Here is a 24,986-nt window from a genome sequence, read left to right on the forward strand (position 1 = left end):
TCTAGCTGATAAACAGAGACTGACATTCCCATTAGTACTATAGTGTTACTGTATCTAGCTGATAAACAGAGACTGACATTCCCATTAGTACTATAGTGTTTCTGTATCTAGCTGATAAACAGAGACTGACATTCCCATTAGTACTATAGTGTTCCTGTATCGAACTGATAAACAGAGACTGACATTCCCATTAGTCCTATAGTGTTACTGTATCTAGCTGATAAACAGACTCATTAGTATTATACTGTTACTGTACTGTATCTAGCTGATAAACAGAGACTGACAGACCCATTAGTATTATGGTGTTACTGTACTGTATCTAGCTGATAAACAGAGACTGACAGACCCATTAGTACTATAGTGTTTCTGTATCTTGCTGATAAACAGAGACTGACATTCCCATTAGTACTATAGTGTTACTGTATCTAACTGATAAACAGAGACTGACATTCCCATTAGTACTACAGTGTTACTGTATCTAGCTGATAAACAGAGACTGACAGACTCATTAGTACTATAGTGTTACTGTATCTAGCTGATAAACAGAGACTGACAGACTCATTAGTACTATAGTGTTACTGTATCTAGCTGATAAACAGAGACTGACATTCCCATTAGTACTATAGTGTTACTGTACTGTATCTAGCTGATAAACAGAGACTGACAGACTCATTAGTACTATAGTGTTACTGTATTGTATCTAGCTGATAAACAGAGACTGACAGACTCATTAGTACTATAGTGTTACTGTACTGTATCTAGCTGATAAACAGAGACTGACAGAGTCATTAGTACTATAGTGTTACTGTACTGTATCTAGCTGATAAACAGAGACTGACAGACTCATTAGTACTATAGTGTTACTGTACTGTATCTAGCTGATAAACAGAGACTGACAGACCCATTAGTATTATAGTGTTACTGTACTGTATCTAGCTGATAAACAGAGACTGACAGACCCATTAGTACTATAGTGTTAATATACTGTATCTAGCTGATAAACAGAGACTGACAGACTCATTAGTACTATAGTGTTACTGTACTGTATCTAGCTGATAAACAGAGACTGACATTCCCATTAGTACTATAGTGTTTCGGTATCTAGCTGATAAACAGAGACTGACATTCCCATTAGTACTATAGTGTTACTGTATCTAGCTGATAAACAGAGACTGACATTCCCATTAGTACTATAGTGTTACTGTATCTAGCTGATAAACAGAGACTGACATTCCCATTAGTACTATAGTGTTTCTGTATCTAGCTGATAAACAGAGACTGACATTCCCATTAGTACTATAGTGTTCCTGTATCTAACTGATAAACAGAGACTGACATTCCCATTAGTGCTATAGTGTTACTGTATCTAGCTGATAAACAGACTGACAGACTCATTAGTATTATACTGTTACTGTACTGTATCTAGCTGATAATCAGAGACTGACTGACTCATTAGTACTATAGTGTTACTGTATCTAGCTGATAAACAGAGACTGACAGACTCATTAGTACTATAGTGTTACTGTATCTAGCTGATAAACAGAGACTGACATTCCCATTAGTACTATAGTGTTACTGTACTGTATCTAGCTGATAAACAGACACTGACAGACTCATTAGTACTATAGTGTTACTGTACTGTATCTAGCTGATAAACAGAGACTGACAGACCCATTAGTATTATGGTGTTACTGTACTGTATCTAGCTGATAAACAGAGACTGACAGACCCATTAGTACTATAGTGTTTCTGTATCTTGCTGATAAACAGAGACTGACATTCCCATTAGTACTATAGTGTTACTGTATCTAACTGATAAACAGAGACTGACATTCCCATTAGTACTACAGTGTTACTGTATCTAGCTGATAAACAGAGACTGACAGACTCATTAGTACTATAGTGTTACTGTATCTAGCTGATAAACAGAGACTGACAGACTCATTAGTACTATAGTGTTACTGTATCTAGCTGATAAACAGAGACTGACATTCCCATTAGTACTATAGTGTTACTGTACTGTATCTAGCTGATAAACAGAGACTGACAGACTCATTAGTACTATAGTGTTACTGTACTGTATCTAGCTGATAAACAGAGACTGACAGACTCATTAGTACTATAGTGTTACTGTACTGTATCTAGCTGATAAACAGAGACTGACAGAGTCATTAGTGCTATAGTGTTACTGTACTGTATCTAGCTGATAAACAGAGACTGACAGACTCATTAGTACTATAGTGTTACTGTACTGTATCTAGCTGATAAACAGAGACTGACAGACCCATTAGTATTATAGTGTTACTGTACTGTATCTTGCTGATAAACAGAGACTGACAGACCCATTAGTACTAAAGTGTTAATATACTGTATCTAGCTGATAAACAGAGACTGACAGACTCATTAGTACTATAGTGTTACTGTATCTAGCTGATAAACAGAGACTGACATTCCCATTAGTACTATAGTGTCACTGTACTGTATCTAGCTGATAAACAGAGACTGACAGACTCATTAGTACTATAGTGTTACTGTACTGTATCTAGCTGATAAACAGAGACTGACAGACTCATTAGTACTATAGTGTTACTGTACTGTATCTAGCTGATAAACAGAGACTGACAGAGTCATTAGTGCTATAGTGTTACTGTACTGTATCTAGCTGATAAACAGAGACTGACAGACTCATTAGTACTATAGTGTTACTGTACTGTATCTAGCTGATAAACAGAGACTGACAGACCCATTAGTATTATAGTGTTACTGTACTGTATCTAGCTGATAAACAGAGACTGACAGACCCATTAGTACTAAAGTGTTAATATACTGTATCTAGCTGATAAACAGAGACTGACAGACTCATTAGTACTATAGTGTTACTGTACTGTATCTAGCTGATAAACAGAGACTGACATTCCCATTAGTACTATAGTGTTACTGTACTGTATCTAGCTGATAAACAGACACTGACAGACTCATTAGTACTATAGTGTTACAGTACTGTATCTAGCTGATAAACAGAGATTGACAGACTCATCAGTACTATAGTGTTACTGTATCTAGCTGATAAACAGAGACTGACATTCCCATTAGTACTATAGTGTTACTGTACTGTATCTAGCTGATAAACAGAGACTGACAGACTCATTAGTACTATAGTGTTACTGTACTGTATCTAGCTGATAAACAGAGACTGAGAGACCCATTAGTATTATGGTGTTACTGTACTGTATCTAGCTGATAAACAGAGACTGACAGACCCATTAGTACTATAGTGTTTCTGTATCTTGCTGATAAACAGAGACTGACATTCCCATTAGTACTATAGTGTTACTGTATCTAACTGATAAACAGAGACTGACATTCCCATTAGTACTACAGTGTTACTGTATCTAGCTGATAAACAGAGACTGACAGACTCATTAGTACTATAGTGTTACTGTATCTAGCTGATAAACAGAGACTGACATTCCCATTAGTACTATAGTGTTACTGTACTGTATCTAGCTGATAAACAGAGACTGACAGACTCATTAGTACTATAGTGTTACTGTACTGTATCTAGCTGATAAACAGAGACTGACAGACTCATTAGTACTATAGTGTTACTGTACTGTATCTAGCTGATAAACAGAGACTGACAGAGTCATTAGTGCTATAGTGTTACTGTACTGTATCTAGCTGATAAACAGAGACTGACAGACTCATTAGTTCTATAGTGTTACTGTACTGTATCTAGCTGATAAACAGAGACTGACAGACCCATTAGTATTATAGTGTTACTGTACTGTATCTAGCTGATAAACAGAGACTGACAGACCCATTAGTACTAAAGTGTTAATATACTGTATCTAGCTGATAAACAGAGACTGACAGACTCATTAGTACTATAGTGTTACTGTATCTAGCTGATAAACAGAGACTGACAGACTCATTATACTATAGTGTTACTGTATCTAGCTGATAAACAGAGACTGACATTCCCATAAGTACTATAGTGTTACTGTACTGTATCTAGCTGATAAACAGACACTGACAGACTCATTAGTACTATAGTGTTACAGTACTGTATCTAGCTGATAAACAGAGACTGACATTCCCATTAGTACTATAGTGTTTCTGTATCTAGCTGATAAACAGAGACTGACATTCCCATTAGTACTATAGTGTTACTGTATCTAACTGATAAACAGAGACTGACATTCCCATTAGTACTATAGTGTTACTGTATCTAGCTGATAAACAGAGACTGACAGACTCATTAGTACTATAGTGTTACTGTATCTAGCTGATAAACAGAGACTGACATTCCCATTAGTACTATAGTGTTACTGTACTGTATCTAGCTGATAAACAGACACTGACAGACTCATTAGTACTATAGTGTTACAGTACTGTATCTAGCTGATAAACAGAGATTGACAGACTCATCAGTACTATAGTGTTACTGTATCTAGCTGATAAACAGAGACTGACATTCCCATTAGTACTATAGTGTTACTGTACTGTATCTAGCTGATAAACAGAGACTGACAGACTCATTAGTACTATAGTGTTACTGTACCGTATCTAGCTGATAAACAGAGACTGACAGACCCATTAGTATTATGGTGTTACTGTACTGTATCTAGCTGATAAACAGAGACTGACAGACTCATTGGTACTATAGTGTTACTGTATCTAGCTGATAAACAGAGACTGACATTCCCATTAGTACTATAGTGTTACTGTACTGTATCTAGCGGATAAACAGAGACTGACATTCCCATTAGTACTATAGTGTTACTGTATCTAGCTGATAAACAGAGACTGACATTCCCATTAGTACTATAGTGTTACTGTATCTAGCTGATAAACAAAGACTGACAGACTCATTGGTACTATAGTGTTACTGTATCTAGCTGATAAACAGAGACTGACAGACCCATTAGTACTATAGTGTTACTGTATCTAGCTGATAAACAGAGACTGACATTTTCATTAGTACTATAGTGTTACTGTACTGTATCTAGCTGATAAACAGAGACTGACAGACACATTAGTACTATAGTGTTACTGTACTGTATCTAGCTGATAAACAGAGACTGACATTCCCATTAGTACTATAGTGTTACTGTACTGTCACTAGCTGATAAACAGAGACTGACAGACTCATTAGTACTATAGTGTTACTGTATCTAGCTGATAAACAGAGACTGACAGACTCATTAGTACTATAGTGTTACTGTATCTAGCTGATAAACAGAGACTGACATTCCCATTACTACTATAGTGTTACTGTACTGTATCTAGCTGATAAACAGAGACTGACAGACTCATTAGTACTATATTGTTACTGTATCTAGCTGATAAACAGAGACTGACATTCCCATTAGTACTATAGTGTTACTGTATCTAGCTGATAAACAGAGACTGACATTCCCATTAGTACTATAGTGTTTCTGTATCTTGCTGATAAACAGAGACTGACATTCCCATTAGTACTATAGTGTTACTGTATCTAACTGATAAACAGAGACTGACATTCCCATTAGTACTACAGTGTTACTGTATCTAGCTGATAAACAGAGACTGACAGACTCATTAGTACTATAGTGTTACTGTATCTAGCTGATAAACAGAGACTGACAGACTCATTAGTACTATAGTGTTACTGTATCTTGCTGATAAACAGAGACTGACAGACTCATTAGTACTATAGTGTTACTGTATCTTGCTGATAAACAGAGACTGACATTCCCATTAGTACTATAGTGTTACTGTATCTAACTGATAAACAGAGACTGACATTCCCATTAGTACTACAGTGTTACTGTATCTAGCTGATAAACAGAGACTGACAGACTCATTAGTACTATAGTGTTACTGTATCTAGCTGATAAACAGAGACTGACAGACTCATTAGTACTATAGTGTTACTGTATCTAGCTGATAAACAGAGACTGACATTCCCATTAGTACTATAGTGTTACTGTACTGTATCTAGCTGATAAACAGAGACTGACAGACTCATTAGTACTATAGTGTTACTGTACTGTATCTAGCTGATAAACAGAGACTGACAGACCCATTAGTATTATAGTGTTACTGTACTGTATCTAGCTGATAAACAGAGACTGACAGACCCATTAGTACTAAAGTGTCAATATACTGTATCTAGCTGATAAACAGAGACTGACAGACTCATTAGTACTATAGTGTTACTGTACTGTATCTAGCTGATAAACAGAGACTGACATTCCCATTAGTACTATAGTGTTACTGTACTGTATCTAGCTGATAAACAGACACTGACAGACTCATTAGTACTATAGTGTTACAGTACTGTATCTAGCTGATAAACAGAGATTGACAGACTCATCAGTACTATAGTGTTACTGTATCTAGCTGATAAACAGAGACTGACATTCCCATTAGTACTATAGTGTTACTGTACTGTATCTAGCTGATAAACAGAGACTGACAGACTCATTAGTACTATAGTGTTACTGTACTGTATCTAGCTGATAAACAGAGACTGACAGACCCATTAGTATTATGGTGTTACTGTACTGTATCTAGCTGATAAACAGAGACTGACAGACCCATTAGTACTATAGTGTTTCTGTATCTTGCTGATAAACAGAGACTGACATTCCCATTAGTACTATAGTGTTACTGTATCTAACTGATAAACAGAGACTGACATTCCCATTAGTACTACAGTGTTACTGTATCTAGCTGATAAACAGAGACTGACAGACTCATTAGTACTATAGTGTTAATGTATCTAGCTGATAAACAGAGACTGACAGACTCATTAGTACTATAGTGTTACTGTATCTAGCTGATAAACAGAGACTGACATTCCCATTAGTACTATAGTGTTACTGTACTGTATCTAGCTGATAAACAGAGACTGACAGACTCATTAGTACTATAGTGTTACTGTACTGTATCTAGCTGATAAACAGAGACTGACAGAGTCATTAGTGCTAGTGTTACTGTACTGTATCTAGCTGATAAACAGAGACTGACAGACTCATTAGTACTATAGTGTTACTGTACTGTATCTAGCTGATAAACAGAGACTGACAGACCCATTAGTATTATAGTGTTACTGTACTGTATCTAGCTGATGAACAGAGACTGACAGACCCATTAGTACTAAAGTGTTAATATACTGTATCTAGCTGATAAACAGAGACTGACAGACTCATTAGTACTATAGTGTTACTGTACTGTATCTAGCTGATAAACAGAGACTGACATTCCCATTAGTACTATAGTGTTACTGTATCTAGCTGATAAACAGAGACTGACATTCCCATTAGTACTATAGTGTTACTGTATCTAGCTGATAAACAAAGACTGACAGACTCATTGGTACTATAGTGTTACTGTATCTAGCTGATAAACAGAGACTGACAGACCCATTAGTACTATAGTGTTACTGTATCTAGCTGATAAACAGAGACTGACATTCCCATTAGTACTATAGTGTTACTGTATCTAGCTGATAAACAGAGACTGACATTCCCATTAGTACTATAGTGTTACTGTATCTAGCTGATAAACAAAGACTGACAGACTCATTGGTACTATAGTGTTACTGTATCTAGCTGATAAACAGAGACTGACAGACCCATTAGTACTATAGTGTTACTGTATCTAGCTGATAAACAGAGACTGACATTTTCATTAGTACTATAGTGTTACTGTACTGTATCTAGCTGATAAACAGAGACTGACAGACACATTAGTACTATAGTGTTACTGTACTGTATCTAGCTGATAAACAGAGACTGACATTCCCATTAGTACTATAGTGTTACTGTACTGTCACTAGCTGATAAACAGAGACTGACAGACTCATTAGTACTATAGTGTTACTGTATCTAGCTGATAAACAGAGACTGACAGACTCATTAGTACTATAGTGTTACTGTATCTAGCTGATAAACAGAGACTGACATTCCCATTAGTACTATAGTGTTACTGTACTGTATCTAGCTGATAAACAGAGACTGACAGACTCATTAGTATTATAGTGTTACTGTACTGTATCTAGCTGATAAACAGAGACTGACAGACCCATTAGTACTATACTGTATCTAGCTGATAAACAGAGACTGACAGACTCATTAGTACTATAGTGTTACTGTACTGTATCTAGCTGATAAACAGAGACTGACATTCCCATTAGTACTATAGTGTTTCTGTATCTAGCTGATAAACAGAGACTGACATTCCCATTAGTACTATAGTGTTACTGTATCTAACTGATAAACAGAGACTGACATTCCCATTAGTACTATAGTGTTACTGTATCTAGCTGATAAACAGAGACTGACAGACCCATTAGTCCTATAGTGTTACTGTATCTAGCTGATAAACAGAGACTGACATTTTCATTAGTACTATAGTGTTACTGTATCTAACTGATAAACAGAGACTGACATTCCCATTAGTACTACAGTGTTACTGTATCTAGCTGATAAACAGAGACTGACAGACTCATTAGTACTATAGTGTTAATGTATCTAGCTGATAAACAGAGACTGACAGACTCATTAGTACTATAGTGTTACTGTATCTAGCTGATAAACAGAGACTGACATTCCCATTAGTACTATAGTGTTACTGTACTGTATCTAGCTGATAAACAGAGACTGACAGACTCATTAGTACTATAGTGTTACTGTACTGTATCTAGCTGATAAACAGAGACTGACAGAGTCATTAGTGCTAGTGTTACTGTACTGTATCTAGCTGATAAACAGAGACTGACAGACTCATTAGTACTATAGTGTTACTGTACTGTATCTAGCTGATAAACAGAGACTGACAGACCCATTAGTATTATAGTGTTACTGTACTGTATCTAGCTGATGAACAGAGACTGACAGACCCATTAGTACTAAAGTGTTAATATACTGTATCTAGCTGATAAACAGAGACTGACAGACTCATTAGTACTATAGTGTTACTGTACTGTATCTAGCTGATAAACAGAGACTGACATTCCCATTAGTACTATAGTGTTACTGTATCTAGCTGATAAACAGAGACTGACATTCCCATTAGTACTATAGTGTTACTGTATCTAGCTGATAAACAAAGACTGACAGACTCATTGGTACTATAGTGTTACTGTATCTAGCTGATAAACAGAGACTGACAGACCCATTAGTACTATAGTGTTACTGTATCTAGCTGATAAACAGAGACTGACATTCCCATTAGTACTATAGTGTTACTGTATCTAGCTGATAAACAGAGACTGACATTCCCATTAGTACTATAGTGTTACTGTATCTAGCTGATAAACAAAGACTGACAGACTCATTGGTACTATAGTGTTACTGTATCTAGCTGATAAACAGAGACTGACAGACCCATTAGTACTATAGTGTTACTGTATCTAGCTGATAAACAGAGACTGACATTTTCATTAGTACTATAGTGTTACTGTACTGTATCTAGCTGATAAACAGAGACTGACAGACACATTAGTACTATAGTGTTACTGTACTGTATCTAGCTGATAAACAGAGACTGACATTCCCATTAGTACTATAGTGTTACTGTACTGTCACTAGCTGATAAACAGAGACTGACAGACTCATTAGTACTATAGTGTTACTGTATCTAGCTGATAAACAGAGACTGACAGACTCATTAGTACTATAGTGTTACTGTATCTAGCTGATAAACAGAGACTGACATTCCCATTAGTACTATAGTGTTACTGTACTGTATCTAGCTGATAAACAGAGACTGACAGACTCATTAGTATTATAGTGTTACTGTACTGTATCTAGCTGATAAACAGAGACTGACAGACCCATTAGTACTATACTGTATCTAGCTGATAAACAGAGACTGACAGACTCATTAGTACTATAGTGTTACTGTACTGTATCTAGCTGATAAACAGAGACTGACATTCCCATTAGTACTATAGTGTTTCTGTATCTAGCTGATAAACAGAGACTGACATTCCCATTAGTACTATAGTGTTACTGTATCTAACTGATAAACAGAGACTGACATTCCCATTAGTACTATAGTGTTACTGTATCTAGCTGATAAACAGAGACTGACAGACCCATTAGTCCTATAGTGTTACTGTATCTAGCTGATAAACAGAGACTGACATTTTCATTAGTACTATAGTGTTACTGTACTGTATCTAGCTGATAAACAGAGACTGACAGACTCATTAGTACTATAGTGTTACTGTACTGTATCTAGCTGATAAACAGAGACTGACAGACTCATTAGTACTATAGTGTTACTGTACTGTATCTAGCTGATAAACAGAGACTGACATTCCCATTAGTACTATAGTGTTACTGTACTGTCACTAGCTGATAAACAGAGACTGACAGACTCATTAGTACTATAGTGTTACTGTATCTAGCTGATAAACAGAGACTGACATTCCCATAAGTACTATAGTGTTACTGTACTGTATCTAGCTGATAAACAGACACTGACAGACTCATTAGTACTATAGTGTTACAGTACTGTATCTAGCTGATAAACAGAGACTGACATTCCCATTAGTACTATAGTGTTTCTGTATCTAGCTGATAAACAGAGACTGACATTCCCATTAGTACTATAGTGTTACTGTATCTAACTGATAAACAGAGACTGACATTCCCATTAGTACTATAGTGTTACTGTATCTAGCTGATAAACAGAGACTGACAGACTCATTAGTATTATACTGTTACTGTACTGTATCTAGCTGATAAACAGAGACTGACAGACTCATTAGTACTATAGTGTTACTGTACTGTATCAAGCTGATAAACAGAGACTTACAGACTCATTAGTACAATAGTGTTGCTGTACTGTATCTAGCTGATAAACAGAGACTGACTTTCCCATTAGTACTATAGTGTTACTGTATCTAACTGATAAACATAGACTGACATTCCCATTAGTACTATAGTGTTACTGTATCTAGCTGATAAACAGAGACTGACAGACTCATTAGTACTATAGTGTTACTGTATCTAGCTGATAAACAGAGACTGACAGACTCATTAGTACTATAGTGTTACTGTATCTAGCTGATAAACAGAGACTGACATTCCCATTAGTACTATAGTGTTACTGTACTGTATCTAGCTGATAAAAAGAGACTGACAGACTCATTAGTACTATAGTGTTACTGTACTGTATCTAGCTGATAAACAGAGACTGACAGACTCATTAGTACTATAGTGTTACTGTACTGTATCTAGCTGATAAACAGAGACTGACAGACCCATTAGTATTATAGTGTTACTGTACTGTATCTAGCTGATAAACAGAGACTGTCATTCCCATTAGTATTATAGTGTTACTGTACTATATCTTGCTGATAAACAGAGGCTGACATTCCCATTAGTACTATAGTGTTACTGTATCTAACTGATAAACAGAGGCTGACATTCCCATTAGTACTATAGTGTTACTGTATCTAGCTGATAAACAGAGACTGACAGACTCATCAGTACTATAGTGTTACTGTATCTAGCTGATAAACAGAGACTGACATTCCCATTAGTACTATAGTGTTACTGTACTGTATCTAGCTGATAAACAGACACTGACAGACTCATTATTACTATAGTGTTACAGTACTGTATCTAGCTGATAAACAGAGACAGACAGTCTCATTAGTATTATACTGTTACTGTACTGTATCTAGCTGATAATCAGAGACTGACTGACCCATTAGTATTATAGTGTTAATATACTGTATCTAGCTGATAAACAGAGACTGACAGACTCATTAGTACTATAGTGTTACTGTACTGTATCTAGCTGATAAACAGAGACTGACAATCCATTACTACTATAGCATTTCTGTATCTAGCTGATAAACAGACTGACATTCCCATTAGTACTATAGTGTTACTGTACTGTATCTAGCTGATAAACAGAGACTGACAGAGTCATTTGTACTATAGTGTTACTGTACTGTATCTAGCTGATAAACAGAGACTGACAGACTCATTAGTACTATAGTGTTACTGTACTGTATCTAGCTGATAAACAGAGACTGACAGACCCCTTAGTACTATAGTGTTACTGTACTGTATCTAGCTGATAAACAGAGACTGACAGACTCATCAGTACTATAGTGTTACTGTATCTAGCTGATAAACAGAGACTGACATTCCCATTAGTACTATAGTGTTACTGTACTGTATCTAGCTGATAAACAGAGACTGACAGACTCATTTGTACTATAGTGTTACTGTACTGTATCTAGCTGATAAACAGAGACTGACAGACTCATTAGTACTATAGTGTTACTGTACTGTATCTAGCTGATAAACAGAGACTGACAGACCCATTAGTATTATAGTGTTACTGTACTGTATCTAGCTGATAAACAGAGACTGACAGACCCATTAGTACTATAGTGTTAATATACTGTATCTAGCTGATAAACAGAGACTGACAGACTCATTAGTACTATAGTGTTACTGTACTGTATCTAGCTGATAAACAGAGACTGACATTCCCATTAGTACTATAGTGTTTCTGTATCTAGCTGATAAACAGAGACTGACATTCCCATTAGTACTATAGTGATACTGTATCTAGCTGATAAACAGAGACTGACATTCCCATTAGTACTATAGTGTTACTGTATCTAGCTGATAAACAGAGACTGACAGACTCATTAGTACTATAGTGTTACTGTATCTAGCTGATAAACAGAGACTGACATTCCCATTAGTACTATATTGTTACTGTACTGTATCTAGCTGATAAACAGACACTGACAGACTCATTAGTACTATAGTGTTACAGTACTGTATCTAGCTGATAAACAGAGACAGACAGTCTCATTAGTATTATACTGTTACTGTACTGTATCTAGCTGATAATCAGAGACTGACTGACCCATTAGTATTATAGTGTTAATATACTGTATCTAGCTGATAAACAGAGACTGACAGACTCATTAGTACTATAGTGTTACTGTACTGTATCTAGCTGATAAACAGAGACTGACAATCCACTACTACTATAGCGTTTCTGTATCTAGCTGATAAACAGAGACTGACATTCCCATTAGTACTATAGTGTTACTGTATCTAACTGATAAACAGAGACTGACAGACTTATTAGTACTATAGTGTTACTGTATCTAGCTGATAAACAGAGACTGACATTCCCATTAGTACTATAGTGTTACTGTACTGTATCTAGCTGATAAACAGAGACTGACAGACTCATTTGTACTATAGTGTTACTGTACTGTATCTAGCTGATAAACAGAGACTGACAGACTCATTAGTACTATAGTGTTACTGTACTGTATCTAGCTGATAAACAGAGACTGACAGACCCCTTAGTACTATAGTGTTACTGTACTGTATCTAGCTGATAAACAGAGACTGACAGACTCATCAGTACTATAGTGTTACTGTATCTAGCTGATAAACAGAGACTGACATTCCCATTAGTACTATAGTGTTACTGTACTGTATCTAGCTGATAAACAGAGACTGACAGACTCATTTGTACTATAGTGTTACTGTACTGTATCTAGCTGATAAACAGAGACTGACAGACTCATTAGTACTATAGTGTTACTGTACTGTATCTAGCTGATAAACAGAGACTGACAGACCCCTTAGTACTATAGTGTTAATATACTGTATCTAGCTGATAAACAGAGACTGACAGACTCATTAGTACTATAGTGTTACTGTACTGTATCTAGCTGATAAACAGAGACTGACATTCCCATTAGTACTATAGTGTTTCTGTATCTAGCTGATAAACAGAGACTGACATTCCCATTAGTACTATAGTGTTCCTGTATCTAACTGATAAACAGAGACTGACATTCCCATTAGTGCTATAGTGTTACTGTATCTAGCTGATAAACAGACTGACAGACTCATTAGTATTATACTGTTACTGTACTGTATCTAGCTGATAATCACAGACTGACTAACTCATTAGTACTATAGTGTTACTGTATCTAGCTGATAAACAGAGACTGACAGACTCATTAGTACTATAGTGTTACTGTATCTAGCTGATAAACAGAGACTGACAGACTCATCAGTACTATAGTGTTACTGTATCTAGCTGATAATCAGAGACTGACTGACCCATTAGTATTATAGTGTTAATATACTGTATCTAGCTGATAAACAGAGACTGACAGACTCATTAGTACTATAGTGTTACTGTACTGTATCTAGCTGATAAACAAAGACTGACAATCCACTACTACTATAGCGTTTCTGTATCTAGCTGATAAACAGAGACTGACATTCCCATTAGTACTATAGTGTTACTGTATCTAACTGATAAACAGAGACTGACAGACTTATTAGTACTATAGTGTTACTGTATCTAGCTGATAAACAGAGACTGACATTCCCATTAGTACTATAGTGTTACTGTACTGTATCTAGCTGATAAACAGAGACTGACAGACTCATTTGTACTATAGTGTTACTGTACTGTATCTAGCTGATAAACAGAGACTGACAGACTCATTAGTACTATAGTGTTACTGTACTGTATCTAGCTGATAAACAGAGACTGACAGACCCCTTAGTACTATAGTGTTACTGTACTGTATCTAGCTGATAAACAGAGACTGACAGACTCATCAGTACTATAGTGTTACTGTATCTAGCTGATAAACAGAGACTGACATTCCCATTAGTACTATAGTGTTACTGTACTGTATCTAGCTGATAAACAGAGACTGACAGACTCATTTGTACTATAGTGTTACTGTACTGTATCTAGCTGATAAACAGAGACTGACAGACTCATTAGTACTATAGTGTTACTGTACTGTATCTAGCTGATAAACAGAGACTGACAGACCCCTTAGTACTATAGTGTTAATATACTGTATCTAGCTGATAAACAGAGACTGACAGACTCATTAGTACTATAGTGTTACTGTACTGTATCTAGCTGATAAACAGAGACTGACATTCCCATTAGTACTATAGTGTTTCTGTATCTAGCTGATAAACAGAGACTGACATTCCCATTAGTACTATAGTGTTCCTGTATCTAACTGATAAACAGAGACTGACATTCCCATTAGTGCTATAGTGTTACTGTATCTAGCTGATAAACAGACTGACAGACTCATTAGTATTATACTGTTACTGTACTGTATCTAGCTGATAATCAGAGACTGACTGACTCATTAGTACTATAGTGTTACTGTATCTAGCTGATAAACAGAGACTGACAGACTCATTAGTACTATAGTGTTACTGTATCTAGCTGATAAACAGAGACTGACAGACTCATCAGTACTATAGTGTTACTGTATCTAGCTGATAAACAGAGACTGACATTCCCATTAGTACTATAGTGTTACTGTACTGTATCTAGCTGATAAACAGAGACTGACAGACTCATTAGTACTATAGTGTTACTGTACTGTATCTAGCTGATAAACAGAGACTGACAGACCCATTAGTATTATGGTGTTACTGTACTGTATCTAGCTGATAAACAGAGACTGACAGACCCATTAGTACTATAGTGTTTCTGTATCTTGCTGATAAACAGAGACTGACATTCCCATTAGTACTATAGTGTTACTGTATCTAACTGATAAACAGAGACTGACATTCCCATTAGTACTACGGTGTTACTGTATCTAGCTGATAAACAGAGACTGACAGACTCATTAGTACTATAGTGTTACTGTATCTAGCTGATAAACAGAGACTGACAGACTCATTAGTACTATACTGTTACTGTATCTAGCTGATAAACAGAGACTGACATTCCCATTAGTACTATAGTGTTACTGTACTGTATCTAGCTGATAAACAGAGACTGACAGACTCATTAGTACTATAGTGTTACTGTACTGTATCTAGCTAATAAACAGAGACTGACAGACTCATTAGTACTATAGTGTTACTGTACTGTATCTAGCTGATAAACAGAGACTGACAGAGTCATTAGTACTATAGTGTTACTGTACTGTATCTAGCTGATAAACAGAGACTGACAGACTCATTAGTACTATAGTGTTACTGTACTGTATCTAGCTGATAAACAGAGACTGACAGACCCATTAGTATTATAGTGTTACTGTACTGTATCTAGCTGATAAACAGAGACTGACAGACCCATTAGTACTATAGTGTTAATATACTGTATCTAGCTGATAAACAGAGACTGACAGACTCATTAGTACTATAGTGTTACTGTACTGTATCTAGCTGATAAACAGAGACTGACAGACTCATTTGTACTATAGTGTTACTGTACTGTATCTAGCTGATAAACAGAGACTGACAGACTCATTAGTACTATAGTGTTACTGTACTGTATCTAGCTGATAAACAGAGACTGACAGACCCATTAGTATTATAGTGTTACTGTACTGTATCTAGCTGATAAACAGAGACTGACAGACCCATTAGTACTATAGTGTTAATATACTGTATCTAGCTGATAAACAGAGACTGACAGACTCATTAGTACTATAGTGTTACTGTACTGTATCTAGCTGATAAACAGAGACTGACATTCCCATTAGTACTATAGTGTTTCTGTATCTAGCTGATAAACAGAGACTGACATTCCCATTAGTACTATAGTGATACTGTATCTAGCTGATAAACAGAGACTGACATTCCCATTAGTACTATAGTGTTACTGTATCTAGCTGATAAACAGAGACTGACAGACTCATTAGTACTATAGTGTTACTGTATCTAGCTGATAAACAGAGACTGACATTCCCATTAGTACTATATTGTTACTGTACTGTATCTAGCTGATAAACAGACACTGACAGACTCATTAGTACTATAGTGTTACAGTACTGTATCTAGCTGATAAACAGAGACAGACAGTCTCATTAGTATTATACTGTTACTGTACTGTATCTAGCTGATAATCAGAGACTGACTGACCCATTAGTATTATAGTGTTAATATACTGTATCTAGCTGATAAACAGAGACTGACAGACTCATTAGTACTATAGTGTTACTGTACTGTATCTAGCTGATAAACAGAGACTGACAATCCACTACTACTATAGCGTTTCTGTATCTAGCTGATAAACAGAGACTGACATTCCCATTAGTACTATAGTGTTACTGTATCTAACTGATAAACAGAGACTGACAGACTTATTAGTACTATAGTGTTACTGTATCTAGCTGATAAACAGAGACTGACATTCCCATTAGTACTATAGTGTTACTGTACTGTATCTAGCTGATAAACAGAGACTGACAGACTCATTTGTACTATAGTGTTACTGTACTGTATCTAGCTGATAAACAGAGACTGACAGACTCATTAGTACTATAGTGTTACTGTACTGTATCTAGCTGATAAACAGAGACTGACAGACCCCTTAGTACTATAGTGTTACTGTACTGTATCTAGCTGATAAACAGAGACTGACAGACTCATCAGTACTATAGTGTTACTGTATCTAGCTGATAAACAGAGACTGACATTCCCATTAGTACTATAGTGTTACTGTACTGTATCTAGCTGATAAACAGAGACTGACAGACTCATTTGTACTATAGTGTTACTGTACTGTATCTAGCTGATAAACAGAGACTGACAGACTCATTAGTACTATAGTGTTACTGTACTGTATCTAGCTGATAAACAGAGACTGACAGACCCCTTAGTACTATAGTGTTAATATACTGTATCTAGCTGATAAACAGAGACTGACAGACTCATTAGTACTATAGTGTTACTGTACTGTATCTAGCTGATAAACAGAGACTGACATTCCCATTAGTACTATAGTGTTTCTGTATCTAGCTGATAAACAGAGACTGACATTCCCATTAGTACTATAGTGTTCCTGTATCTAACTGATAAACAGAGACTGACATTCCCATTAGTGCTATAGTGTTACTGTATCTAGCTGATAAACAGACTGACAGACTCATTAGTATTATACTGTTACTGTATCTAGCTGATAATCACAGACTGACTGACTCATTAGTACTATAGTGTTACTGTATCTAGCTGATAAACAGAGACTGACAGACTCATTAGTACTATAGTGTTACTGTATCTAGCTGATAAACAGAGACTGACAGACTCATCAGTACTATAGTGTTACTGTATCTAGCTGATAATCAGAGACTGACTGACCCATTAGTATTATAGTGTTAATATACTGTATCTAGCTGATAAACAGAGACTGACAGACTCATTAGTACTATAGTGTTACTGTACTGTATCTAGCTGATAAACAAAGACTGACAATCCACTACTACTATAGCGTTTCTGTATCTAGCTGATAAACAGAGACTGACATTCCCATTAGTACTATAGTGTTACTGTATCTAACTGATAAACAGAGACTGACAGACTTATTAGTACTATAGTGTTACTGTATCTAGCTGATAAACAGAGACTGACATTCCCATTAGTACTATAGTGTTACTGTACTGTATCTAGCTGATAAACAGAGACTGACAGACTCATTTGTACTATAGTGTTACTGTACTGTATCTAGCTGATAAACAGAGACTGACAGACTCATTAGTACTATAGTGTTACTGTACTGTATCTAGCTGATAAACAGAGACTGACAGACCCCTTAGTACTATAGTGTTACTGTACTGTATCTAGCTGATAAACAGAGACTGACAGACTCATCAGTACTATAGTGTTACTGTATCTAGCTGATAAACAGAGACTGACATTCCCATTAGTACTATAGTGTTACTGTACTGTATCTAGCTGATAAACAGAGACTGACAGACTCATTTGTACTATAGTGTTACTGTACTGTATCTAGCTGATAAACAGAGACTGACAGACTCATTAGTACTATAGTGTTACTGTACTGTATCTAGCTGATAAACAGAGACTGACAGACCCCTTAGTACTATAGTGTTAATATACTGTATCTAGCTGATAAACAGAGACTGACAGACTCATTAGTACTATAGTGTTACTGTACTGTATCTAGCTGATAAACAGAGACTGACATTCCCATTAGTACTATAGTGTTTCTGTATCTAGCTGATAAACAGAGACTGACATTCCCATTAGTACTATAGTGTTCCTGTATCTAACTGATAAACAGAGACTGACATTCCCATTAGTGCTATAGTGTTACTGTATCTAGCTGATAAACAGACTGACAGACTCATTAGTATTATACTGTTACTGTACTGTATCTAGCTGATAATCAGAGACTGACTGACTCATTAGTACTATAGTGTTACTGTATCTAGCTGATAAACAGAGACTGACAGACTCATTAGTACTATAGTGTTACTGTATCTAGCTGATAAACAGAGACTGACAGACTCATCAGTACTATAGTGTTACTGTATCTAGCTGATAAACAGAGACTGACATTCCCATTAGTACTATAGTGTTACTGTACTGTATCTAGCTGATAAACAGAGACTGACAGACTCATTAGTACTATAGTGTTACTGTACTGTATCTAGCTGATAAACAGAGACTGACAGACCCATTAGTATTATGGTGTTACTGTACTGTATCTAGCTGATAAACAGAGACTGACAGACCCATTAGTACTATAGTGTTTCTGTATCTTGCTGATAAACAGAGACTGACATTCCCATTAGTACTATAGTGTTACTGTATCTAACTGATAAACAGAGACTGACATTCCCATTAGTACTATAGTGTTACTGTACTGTATCTAGCTGATAAACAGAGACTGACAGACTCATTAGTACTATAGTGTTACTGTATCTAGCTGATAAACAGAGACTGACAGACTCATTAGTACTATACTGTTACTGTATCTAGCTGATAAACAGAGACTGACATTCCCATTAGTACTATAGTGTTACTGTACTGTATCTAGCTGATAAACAGAGACTGACAGACTCATTAGTACTATAGTGTTACTGTACTGTATCTAGCTAATAAACAGAGACTGACAGACTCATTAGTACTATAGTGTTACTGTACTGTATCTAGCTGATAAACAGAGACTGACAGAGTCATTAGTACTATAGTGTTACTGTACTGTATCTAGCTGATAAACAGAGACTGACAGACTCATTAGTACTATAGTGTTACTGTACTGTATCTAGCTGATAAACAGAGACTGACAGACCCATTAGTATTATAGTGTTACTGTACTGTATCTAGCTGATAAACAGAGACTGACAGACCCATTAGTACTATAGTGTTAATATACTGTATCTAGCTGATAAACAGAGACTGACAGACTCATTAGTACTATAGTGTTACTGTACTGTATCTAGCTGATAAACAGAGACTGACATTCCCATTAGTACTATAGTGTTTCTGTATCTAGCTGATAAACAGAGACTGACATTCCCATTAGTACTATAGTGTTACTGTATCTAGCTGATAAACAGAGACTGACATTCCCATTAGTACTATAGTGTTACTGTATCTAGCTGATAAACAGAGACTGACATTCCCATTAGTACTATAGTGTTACTGTATCTAGCTGATAAACAAAGACTGACAGACTCATTGGTACTATAGTGTTACTGTATCTAGCTGATAAACAGAGACTGACAGACCCATTAGTACTATAGTGTTACTGTATCTAGCTGATAAACAGAGACTGACATTTTCATTAGTACTATAGTGTTACTGTACTGTATCTAGCTGATAAACAGAGACTGACAGACTCATTAGTACTATAGTGTTACTGTACTGTATCTAGCTGATAAACAGAGACTGACATTCCCATTAGTACTATAGTGTTACTGTACTGTCACTAGCTGATAAACAGAGACTGACAGACTCATTAGTACTATAGTGTTACTGTATCTAGCTGATAAACAGAGACTGACAGACTCATTAGTACTATACTGTTACTGTATCTAGCTGATAAACAGAGACTGACATTCCCATTAGTACTATAGTGTTACTGTACTGTATCTAGCTGATAAACAGAGACTGACAGACTCATTAGTACTATAGTGTTACTGTACTGTATCTAGCTGATAAAAAGAGACTGACAGGCCCCTTAGTATTATAGTGTTACTGTACTGTATCTAGCTGATAAACAGAGACTGACAGACCCATTACTACTATACTGTATCTAGGTGATAAACAGAGACTGACAGACTCATTAGTACTATAGTGTTACTGTACTGTATCTAGCTGATAAACAGAGACTGACATTCCCATTAGTACTATAGTGTTTCTGTATCTAGCTGATAAACAGAGACTGACATTCCCATTAGTACTATAGTGTTACTGTATCTAACTGATAAACAGAGACTGACATTCCCATTAGTACTATAGTGTTACTGTATCTAGCTGATAAACAGAGACTGACAGACCCATTAGTCCTATAGTGTTACTGTATCTAGCTGATAAACAGAGACTGACATTTTCATTAGTACTATAGTGTTACTGTACTGTATCTAGCTGATAAACAGAGACTGACAGACTCATTAGTACTATAGTGTTACTGTACTGTATCTAGCTGATAAACAGAGACTGACTGACTCATTAGTACTATAGTGTTACTGTACTGTATCTAGCTGATAAACAGAGACTGACATTCCCATTAGTACTATAGTGTTACTGTACTGTCACTAGCTGATAAACAGAGACTGACAGACTCATTAGTACTATAGTGTTACTGTATCTAGCTGATAAACAGAGACTGACAGACTCATTATACTATAGTGTTACTATATCTAGCTGATAAACAGAGACTGACATTCCCATAAGTACTATAGTGTTACTGTACTGTATCTAGCTGATAAACAGAGACTGACATTCCCATTAGTACTATAGTGTTTCTGTATCTAGCTGATAAACAGAGACTGACATTCCCATTAGTACTATAGTGTTACTGTATCTAGCTGATAAACAGAGACTGACATTCCCATTAGTACTATAGTGTTACTGTATCTAGCTGATAAACAGAGACTGACATTCCCATTAGTACTATAGTGTTACTGTATCTAGCTGATAAACAAAGACTGACAGACTCATTGGTACTATAGTGTTACTGTATCTAGCTGATAAACAGAGACTGACAGACCCATTAGTACTATAGTGTTACTGTATCTAGCTGATAAACAGAGACTGACATTTTCATTAGTACTATAGTGTTACTGTACTGTATCTAGCTGATAAACAGAGACTGACAGACTCATTAGTACTATAGTGTTACTGTACTGTATCTAGCTGATAAACAGAGACTGACATTCCCATTAGTACTATAGTGTTACTGTACTGTCACTAGCTGATAAACAGAGACTGACAGACTCATTAGTACTATAGTGTTACTGTATCTAGCTGATAAACAGAGACTGACAGACTCATTAGTACTATACTGTTACTGTATCTAGCTGATAAACAGAGACTGACATTCCCATTAGTACTATAGTGTTACTGTACTGTATCTAGCTGATAAACAGAGACTGACAGACTCATTAGTACTATAGTGTTACTGTACTGTATCTAGCTGATAAAAAGAGACTGACAGGCCCCTTAGTATTATAGTGTTACTGTACTGTATCTAGCTGATAAACAGAGACTGACAGACCCATTACTACTATACTGTATCTAGGTGATAAACAGAGACTGACAGACTCATTAGTACTATAGTGTTACTGTACTGTATCTAGCTGATAAACAGAGACTGACATTCCCATTAGTACTATAGTGTTTCTGTATCTAGCTGATAAACAGAGACTGACATTCCCATTAGTACTATAGTGTTACTGTATCTAACTGATAAACAGAGACTGACATTCCCATTAGTACTATAGTGTTACTGTATCTAGCTGATAAACAGAGACTGACAGACCCATTAGTCCTATAGTGTTACTGTATCTAGCTGATAAACAGAGACTGACATTTTCATTAGTACTATAGTGTTACTGTACTGTATCTAGCTGATAAACAGAGACTGACAGACTCATTAGTACTATAGTGTTACTGTACTGTATCTAGCTGATAAACAGAGACTGACTGACTCATTAGTACTATAGTGTTACTGTACTGTATCTAGCTGATAAACAGAGACTGACATTCCCATTAGTACTATAGTGTTACTGTACTGTCACTAGCTGATAAACAGAGACTGACAGACTCATTAGTACTATAGTGTTACTGTATCTAGCTGATAAACAGAGACTGACAGACTCATTATACTATAGTGTTACTATATCTAGCTGATAAACAGAGACTGACATTCCCATAAGTACTATAGTGTTACTGTACTGTATCTAGCTGATAAACAGACACTGACAGACTCATTAGTACTATAGTGTTACAGTACTGTATCTAGCTGATAAACAGAGACTGACATTCCCATTAGTACTATAGTGTTTCTGTATCTAGCTGATAAACAGAGACTGACATTCCCATTAGTACTATAGTGTTACTGTATCTAACTGATAAACAGAGACTGACATTCCCATTAGTACTATAGTGTTACTGTATCTAGCTGATAAACAGAGACTGACAGACTCATTAGTACTATAGTGTTACTGTATCTAGCTGATAAACAGAGACTGACATTCCCATTAGTACTATAGTGTTACTGTACTGTATCTAGCTGATAAACAGACACTGACAGACTCATTAGTACTATAGTGTTACAGTACTGTATCTAGCTGATAAACAGAGACTGACAGACTCATCAGTACTATAGTGTTACTGTATCTAGCTGATAAACAGAGACTGACATTCCCATTAGTACTATAGTGTTACTGTACTGTATCTAGCTGATAAACAGAGACTGACAGACTCATTAGTACTATAGTGTTACTGTACTGTATCTAGCTGATAAACAGAGACTGACAGACCCATTAGTATTATGGTGTTACTGTACTGTATCTAGCTGATAAACAGAGACTGACAGACCCATTAGTACTATAGTGTTTCTGTATCTTGCTGATAAACAGAGACTGACATTCCCATTAGTACTATAGTGTTACTGTATCTAACTGATAAACAGAGACTGACATTCCCATTAGTACTACAGTGTTACTGTATCTAGCTGATAAACAGAGACTGACAGACTCATTAGTACTATAGTGTTACTGTATCTAGCTGATAAACAGAGACTGACAGACTCATTAGTACTATAGTGTTACTGTATCTAGCTGATAAACAGAGACTGACATTCCCATTAGTACTATAGTGTTACTGTACTGTATCTAGCTGATAAACAGAGACTGACAGACTCATTAGTACTATACTGTTACTGTACTGTATCTAGCTGATAAACAGAGACTGACAGACTCATTAGTACTATAGTGTTACTGTACTGTATCTAGCTGATAAACAGAGACTGACAGAGTCATTAGTGCTATAGTGTTACTGTACTGTATCTAGCTGATAAACAGAGACTGACAGACTCATTAGTACTATAGTGTTACTGTACTGTATCTAGCTGATAAACAGAGACTGACAGACCCATTAGTATTATAGTGTTACTGTACTGTATCTAGCTGATAAACAGAGACTGACAGACCCATTAGTACTAAAGTGTTAATATACTGTATCTAGCTGATAAACAGAGACTGACAGACTCATTAGTACTATAGTGTTACTGTACTGTATCTAGCTGATAAACAGAGACTGACATTCCCATTAGTACTATAGTGTTACTGTACTGTATCTAGCTGATAAACAGACACTGACAGACTCATTAGTAATATAGTGTTACAGTACTGTATCTAGCTGATAAACAGAGATTGACACTCATCAGTACTATAGTGTTACTGTATCTAGCTGATAAACAGAGACTGACATTCCCATTAGTACTATAGTGTTACTGTACTGTATCTAGCTGATAAACAGAGACTGACAGACTCATTAGTACTATAGTGTTACTGTACTGTATCTAGCTGATAAACAGAGACTGACAGACCCATTAGTATTATGGTGTTACTGTACTGTATCTAGCTGATAAACAGAGACTGACAGACCCATTAGTACTATAGTGTTTCTGTATCTTGCTGATAAACAGAGACTGACATTCCCATTAGTACT

This window comes from Salmo salar, chromosome 19 (assembly GCF_965601325.2).
Source record: "Salmo salar chromosome 19, fSalSal1, whole genome shotgun sequence".
NCBI lineage: Eukaryota > Metazoa > Chordata > Actinopteri > Salmoniformes > Salmonidae > Salmo > Salmo salar.